The 8202-nt window shown below is 37.2% G+C and overlaps 1 protein-coding gene across 1 annotated transcript in view; it reads right to left on the reverse strand.

Moving 5' to 3' along the window:
- Positions 1 to 755, reverse strand: part of lingo4b (leucine rich repeat and Ig domain containing 4b) — a 13012-nt gene extending 12257 nt beyond the window's left edge. Inside the window, exon 1 of the mRNA XM_056233077.1 lies at positions 345 to 755. The gene's annotated coding sequence lies outside the window, so the exon portion shown is untranslated. The remainder of the gene's footprint in view (positions 1 to 344) is intronic.
- Positions 756 to 8202: the final 7447 nt, after the last annotated feature.

Consider the following 8202-nt stretch of genomic DNA (forward strand, 5'->3'; position numbering starts at 1 on the left):
TTTTTTAAAGAAACGTAAACAGCCTATGTAAGAATACATCAAATTGACTATGTACAACAATATCATCTTTACCTTGGAAACCATAGTGTTAGAATGAAATTCCTCACATATTGTGATTACCCTAGTCTACAACAAGAGTCGTTTAACTTTAATATCTGTTGTTCAGCTTAAAATAATGTAATAGACATGTAATAGGCTATGTTTTGACGTCCATGAGTAAGAAGTCTGAATGTGACGAAATGAGTAACTTCAAAATTAGTCATAACCTTGAAGAACACCAAACAAACATTGCTTTGAATATAACCTAAGTAAACTATTAAAACAAAACACAAAGCGGAACTCACCCGCTCCCCTCACATTATCTGCATGGCAGCGATTTCAAAGCTCTCCAAGTCTTTGTCCATCTCGGTTCGCAGTTCCTCACTTCTGCACAATGTCCTCTAACATCGTGCTGAGAAAGACGACGAGCCTGTCTTGAGACAAGACCCGAATGTTTTAATCGCTTTGTTTCTTCATTAATTCCTCCTGTCTACGACACATCCCTCCGGGGTCTAGTAGGATAATTGTAACCTTAATTTAGGTTGGCTGTTCTCCGTACTGACGCTCCTCTGCACTCGCTCTAACTTCCAACTCCCACCTGCCCGTTTCAATACGAGTGAACATCCAAACCCCAGCGGTTTAGATAGCAGATCGGTGTTTACTGGTCTATTCAGCAGAGCTGATGAAGGATAACACTCGTGAGGGCACTCTGAGAGAATGACAGATATTTGTGAGGCTTAATGTCCAAATCTCCGGATTTAGGTAAAGCAGCAGATGGTTGCCTGAGTGAGACTCGTGGCTTGGAGATGGTTGAAAACATCTCATGGGACACGTTTAGTTTAATCAATTTATACGATACAAACGTTCACAGTGTGACTTTTTGTGGTAAACTGGTATTAATTGCTTGGTATTTTGTAGAAAAGAGAACAAAAATCCCAAACTAAAATAGTCTACTTAAAAAAATAAAATAATAATAATAATAGGCCTAATAATAGCCTAATAATTTAGGCAAAATGCTGGCATCCGTGGTTGACAGAACTTTACTGTAAAAATGGGACAATATTACAAGAGTTATGGAATGACTCCGATTTAGCCATAAAAATGCTATAAACATCAACTAAAAGGCAACAGGGCACATAAATTGTCTAAAAATGGGCGACCAACATTTTAAATAAGTACTGTTTGCTGTGCAGTGGTTGCACAGGGAATTCTGGGAATGCCCATTTCGTGAATACGCAATCACTTGGCTACTTGTAGCATACAGCCTACTTATTTAAAAAGGCCTATTATTTATTGATTATTACTCTTATATATTAAAACGTTGCACTGTAAAAGTATGTATAGGCCTATTGCCTTGTTGCATAGCCTACTGTATTGTGTAAATTCTCTCAGTATTAGATAATTCATAATTTTGTACTTTTAATACATTTAACAATATTTTTAGTTAACAAATCATCTTCATTGTCTTTTAAAATATAATATATATGTTTAACTGTATATAGGTAAGGCTTTTCTTTATTTTTTAATACTTTTCTGTTAAAATAACTATATTTTTATGGTGTTTGCTAAGTAGGCTACAGTGCAGATAAGATAATGATAAATCACACTATTTGTTTTCATGAGGTTTTAAGTCAGATGTGTGCAGGCCTGCAAACAAGATCCTCTAACCAGGGTCAGATCTCCCAGGGACTAAAATAGCTTTTAATTCATGATTTTTAAGAACAGCCATTCACCTTCATTTTATAATACACAAAGTTTGAAGTTCACCATCTGTGGAGAGACAACAATGTTATATAACTTGCCTTAAAACATCTCTGTGGTTAATTTAGACTGTGATAGATTTTACCCTTCATGATGAAAAACCCCTGAAAAAAAGCCACATAATCGCTAACATTCAGAATGCATTTATTCTTAAATAACTTCGGTGCCTTCTTAATGGACATCACACAACATTAACCAGCACCATTGATGTAAAAAGGATATGTCATCCTTTATTTTATTCAAATTTTTGAGTGAGGATGACAAGGATTGTACACCCAATGAACCATATCAGGGGTGTGATATTTAGTCTAAAAGAAACAATGAATCATGCAGGTCATGCTATTGCCATTTGTTCACAATAATAATAAGGATGTTCCTAAATGGCAACAGGTTTTCACATGGGTATTTACTTCTATTACAATCCATGGATAGCGCAAGTAAAATAGAAACAGATATATCTGCACTGGAGTAGCAGATAGTGGTTTGGGAGAACAATGACGCTCTCCACATTGCCTGTAGGATTTTAATTAAATCTGGCCACTAGAGGGAAAACATTTCAAATGAAAGAAGGGACTGAGTGCAGAAAAGTCTCTAATATAGGAAGCATTCACCTTTATCCTCATTAAACAGCTCTAAGTTCTTTAAACTTCACGAAAGTAATCCATCACAACAAGACTGGCCTATTTTACCAAACCCTTTGTCTTTTCATGTTACTGTCTGTCTAACTATAGTGTTATCAACTATATAATAATATAATATAATTACTTAAAAAATCAAATTGTTTGAATTAAATGCCTCAGACACTGGGACAGATGGTTTAGATATCAGGCGCGGAGATACAAGTCTGGGGACGGAATAAGGTTTAAAATGTCTGTGTGTTGTTATATGTGTTGCACGTTTGTTTCAGAAAGTTTGTCCTTGCATGTTTGCATGTTCGGCTTAAGCTTGCCGTTCCAAAGCTATGTATGTATTGATTGAAAGATTGAATTTATTTCTGCCATACATCTGCAAAAGTTCTTATTGAGAATTAACATTGTTTAGATTGAAGGGTTGGTCAAAATCCCTTGCCTCTTCAAATACATATATAATCATATGTCATTTTGAATGGTTATATACTTCCTTTATAAAAATCAATAATCAAATATATTCATTATCACATAATAATTTTTATATTCTTGTGCCTGTGAAATTATATTTTCTTAAATGCATGGATGCAAGTAACCAGTTTCTTTTAGGTGCCTCCCAATCTTACTTTGAGATTGCACGTAGTACACGCAGGACACGAAGGCCACGTAACCCACAAGGCCGTTTGTCTCTTTCTCTGGGATCAGTAGAAAGGTTAGAGGGTCCTAAAGGCAGCGTGGACACATATGATCCTTCGTTGGACATATGGTCAAGCTATATTGAGCGTTACTATCAAACTTTAATTGTTGTATTAAAATGTATTCTTTCCAGTATATTTCCTTCCTTGGGAGTAAATACCAGTGATCTGTTTTTCTCCCAAACGAGTGAATGTTTTAGCAGTATGTTTTGGTATACTTAACTGATAATAAGGAGCTCAGACTCTCTTCAGCCTTGATGGGAGCTGTTATTTGCTAGTGTCTGTTATTTGTGTAGGTTCTGGACGGTCGGACCAGACACCCCGGCGCCCTTCTCTAACCTGCTAGGCCACCACAGACCTAAATCCAATGAGTGGACGACAACTATCTTTACTAATGGCGATAGGCACCCCTATCTCCTCACATGTGTTAAATTGTTTAGGCTTTAATGTTTCTTAGCCAATGAGAATCATTCAACCTGTAAGCAATGACGTAGCTTAGACCTTGGAAATGGTATAACTGCTGTGATCTTTGTAACTGTAAGGGGGGCGGCCTACGAACTCCTATGTGAGTCTTGAAGCTGACTTCTGCTGATGAAAAATGCAAACTATCTTCAGTAAAACTTTTCTTTAATTTTTTATAATTCTGACTCCGGGTCTTCATTCTTCATATCTGGTTCTGGGTCTTTGACTGTATACCCCTTACAGTTATGGTGGAGGATGCGCTGGCAATTATTCTCGGTGACACCCCTGGCAAATCAACAAACAAGGTAGTAAGCTTTTGTTAATTGTTAGGGCTGTCTGACTGGAAGAGATTTTGAAGGAGAGCGGGAGAGCTTCACTCCGATGAGGCGAGTGAAGCTTCACTCCGATGAGGCGAGTGAAGGAGTAAGTTAATTATACTGCTGACAGTATAAGAAGTCGCTGAGAGCGTCGTTAAGGGTAACGGCAGCAGACAGCGCAAGCGAAGCGTGCTCTGTGGGGGCCCCGCTGGGCATTACTGGTGTAGCACCACCCCAGCAGAGCACGTCCCTGGGCTAGAGGTCCAGTGGCACCGTAAACCTGCTCAATCTCTTCCATCTCAGATAGGGGATCCCCGAACTTAGTGAAGTGAATCAGGCAGTTAGGGATACTAACAATAATAGGGTTGTTTGCCAGGGATGCATCAGGAACAATTCCGAGAGAAAAATTTAAAAAGTTGTGACCCAAATTGGCATGGACCAGTATATGTAACTGTGATTTTGGAGTATACTTTGGAGTTTCATCACTCAGAAGCCGAGCTGTGTTGTTCAAAGATCGCCGCCTCCATTTCTGCAATAACTTCAGGTGAGTATGAACCATGATTAAGATATGGCAGAAAAATGTAATAACTTAATCAGTAACCTGAAGAGTCCTGAAACAAATAGTGAGACAGGAAAAGCAAACGCTGTAAGCAGCTGTGCTCTAAAGCCCTCACTTTAAATAAATTTGCAGAAATGATTAAGTAAATGGTAGTCAGGATTTTTATTCTGATTGGAAATTTAAAAAAAAAAAAAAAAAAAACTTGACTGGCTACAAACAAACAAAGAAACAGAAAAATTAAAATGTTTAGCCTCGTATTGCTTACGATGATTACAAGAAGCAAGTGAAAGAAATTCTGGGTCAGGGATAATTTCCCTGGACAAGCGACTAAAGTTAAACAGACACTTTGTGAAAACAACTTAGAATATTTTGCAGCTTATGAAAATTAATGTTCTGCCAATAATAATGATGAAGATTATGATTGGGTTATTATGATTAAATCAGCCACTGGTGGACTGTAAAAGAATACAGAGAACTGCTTAATCAGTAGCTCTGTTTGCATTCCTGAATGGGACACACTGTTTCAAGGGTGTGATGCTGTAGTTGAGGCTGAAACAAATTTACCAGATGACAGAGAGTGTCTTGATTGTGGTCAGTAGGGCCATTTAACACGTGACACATTTCTGGTAATAATGTGAGTTTGAAAGTAGATCAGTGTTTAAATGACGATATTAAAGTTGTCGTCTGAGAAAGAACAAGAGATAAAACAAGGTCAAAAGATTGAAGTCTTAAAGTGAATCCTTTTGAAGAAAAGATCTATAATACTAATTTTTATAAGTGAATTGATGAATACAGGTTGATGTAAAATGAATGACTCCAACAAATGTGAGTTGCAGAATATATCAAAGTAACTAAAAGGATGATTGTGTTGCCATTAAAATTTTTAAAAAAGATTTTAGATGATATAGAGAGACTAATCTCACAGATGATTTACAATAACTGCAAAAGTATCACAAGCAGAGAGTGCTTGCCTCGTCAAACTTAGTGTGTGAATCCTAATTGGAGATTGATAAACTCCAAGAGAAATCTTAAGTCAAATATTAAACTATGGTTGAGAACTTGACAATTAAAATTGAGATTGAGAAATGTGAAACGTTATTGAGAACTAGAATAATTATTTTTATGTAAGAACAAATAAGCAGAAGCAGTACTGGATTAACAGTTGCTAAATGCTGATTAAACAAACAGCTTGAAAAGTTGACCATGAAAGAACTAGAAGCTGATGTTTTGCTTTCAAAAGATAAGTTTGTTATTGGCTGTAAGGAAACAGTTTGCTTATCTGAATCTGATGTGTGCTGTGCCTGAAACTGCCAGTGCAACAGACTCAATCTGAGTGGAAATTTGTAATGCCTAAATTTCCTGATGTGTGGGCAAAAGACAAATATAAATAATATGTTTATTTGAAACCGTATGTAATATCTGGCAAAGATGCCTTAAGCTGGGATAGAGTTAAAAGATGGTAGATAAAGTTAGACGTTCAGAGTGCAGTGTACCAGTCCCTCTCTCATTCAATGTCTCTCTCTCAGTCAATGTCAGCTAAAAGCTGTTACCTGAGTCGGTGTCATAAGTGATAATAAGCTATTTGTAGTGACATCTTTGGTTAGGTTAGGACCAGTAACTTCTTTGTCTGATCTTAGTCCCCACCATGAAACGGGGGAGGGGCCGACGGAAATGTACACTGAATGTACGGTTGTGATCTAAATTCACTGAGTATAATCCAAGTAGCTAGGTTGCTGCTTTTAAGATAGTTAATGGATTTAAGTGATTAAATACTGTTGTTCTGACCTGTCTCCCTATGTGAACACTATTAGGCAATCCGAATGGCTCTGGTGACTCTTGAACGTGCCTTTCCTAAGCTCTAGAAAACAGCTGAGTTCTGTTGAAGCAAACAGCCTGTGATGGGAAAGAGCGGTCACCAGTGGGCACGAGTGGCTACTCAATGACGGGTAAGACCTTCTATTGGCCAGAGAGGGGGCAACCTAAGCCAGAGTGGATCACGTAAAGTCACTGGGCATCTCAAGATGGAGGTGTTTATGTGAGAAAGGTATGAGAGTGGAGCGGATGACTGTGAGGCCAGCAGCATCCTTTATCGTTAGGGCGGATGAGCTGTGAGGAGTTACAGGCAGTCTGACCCAGAAACGTGATGTTCCTCTAATACCAATCACCAGAAACCGCATTCATTGTATGGCTTGTTTTTTTTTATTGTTACAAGCGTCTGCAAATATGCCAGGGGAAAACACCCTGATGGAGATTATAGATAAAGGGCTAACAGGAGTGGGCTTTCAAGAGCCAGCTGAGGCCATTAAGTGATTCCCATTAGTTGTTGTGGAGACAGTAGCAAAACTTTTTATGTACTGGTTTGCCTTATGGGCAAGGAAAATCATAGTGTTGATTTTGAACTAATAGGTCTATGACATAGTTTTAACTCCTGAAGGTCGTTAGACATGGTGGTGGCTAAAGATGAAGACAGCTTTTGATTTAAGAAAAGTCTGGATAACAAAGGTGAATGGTCAAAGATTATTGTAACGAATTTAATATTACATTTTATATAAGTTACAGTCTTAGAAATTTATTTATAGTGAGAGAGACTGCTTGAGCGGAGGAAGGGATGGTAACTGTGTCTGTCTTTCCATTATTGGCCTGCTAGAGCAAGCTGAAGCAAAATAATGATAATGAAACAAAACAACCCAGCTGACCTTGTTAAATTCTAAAGAAAAATGAACATTGAAAATGAACAGTTAACATATGTGTGTCTAGTATGAGTGCGTATGATGGTGACAGCACTTTATGTCTTGTATGTATTAGTTTGGGGTACTATTATTTCCTGATTTTGAGGATATTGTGTCATTAACCTCTGGAATTAGTGTTTTATCATTACAGATGGGTTAAGTGAAATGACCAACTTTAGAAAAGTTGATAATTCTAAGTCAATCTGATGAAAAGACAATGCAGAACATGGGACGAGCTTTAATTGGAGTGGTTTTCCAGCTCTGTCTGCTATTGGTAATTATGAATGCTTTTGTCATTTATGATATTGAACTGAATTACTCTCTGGATTAGTATTTTATATAAATTGGAATTGTAAAGAAGATTGCCGTCCATTATGGGGTAAAACTCTTGTCTAAATTCAACTGAGGGTCTAAATTTAAATAGACAACTAGGTGGGATCATAAGGATAAACGTAGGAAAAAATATATATATATATAGACTTGACGGCAGAGAGACAAAGTGACACATTGGCTAAGTCACTATCCAAATTATCCAGAGTGAGCTCCCTCACTTTTATTGAAAGGCCGGAGGGCGAACAAAGAAGGAGTGAATATAACTTCTAAAAAGAAAAGGTTTTATTTCTCAATCCCTTGAATGTATGTATGACATTAGATGTCTAAGAAAACTACAATGTAATAAAGGTAAAAAGAGAAAGCAGCTATATGGCTGTGGGCTGGGATCTGAGTAACATAATATTTTGGTTTCTGTAAAACTGTAAAGATAAGCGGAACTGAGACAAATACTGTGAGAAGTAGTTATAATGAAAAATAAAGTTGAAGTTAATGATAAGAAAACAAGAGTATTGAAGAATTAATAAAATACCATGATTCCCCTAACGAGGGAACTTTAAGTGTCACTAGGCTGACAGTGGTGAGAGACTCGGATGCAGAAGGAACTGGCATGTAGGGCAAGATGGAAGAAATATAGTAGAAGAAAATGTATGTTATGAAAATACAATTTCTGATAGGATTTAT

This window comes from Rhinichthys klamathensis, unplaced genomic scaffold (assembly GCF_029890125.1).
Source record: "Rhinichthys klamathensis goyatoka isolate OS25496 unplaced genomic scaffold, OSU_Roscu_1.1 h1tg000359l_1, whole genome shotgun sequence".
Lineage (NCBI taxonomy): Eukaryota > Metazoa > Chordata > Actinopteri > Cypriniformes > Leuciscidae > Rhinichthys > Rhinichthys klamathensis.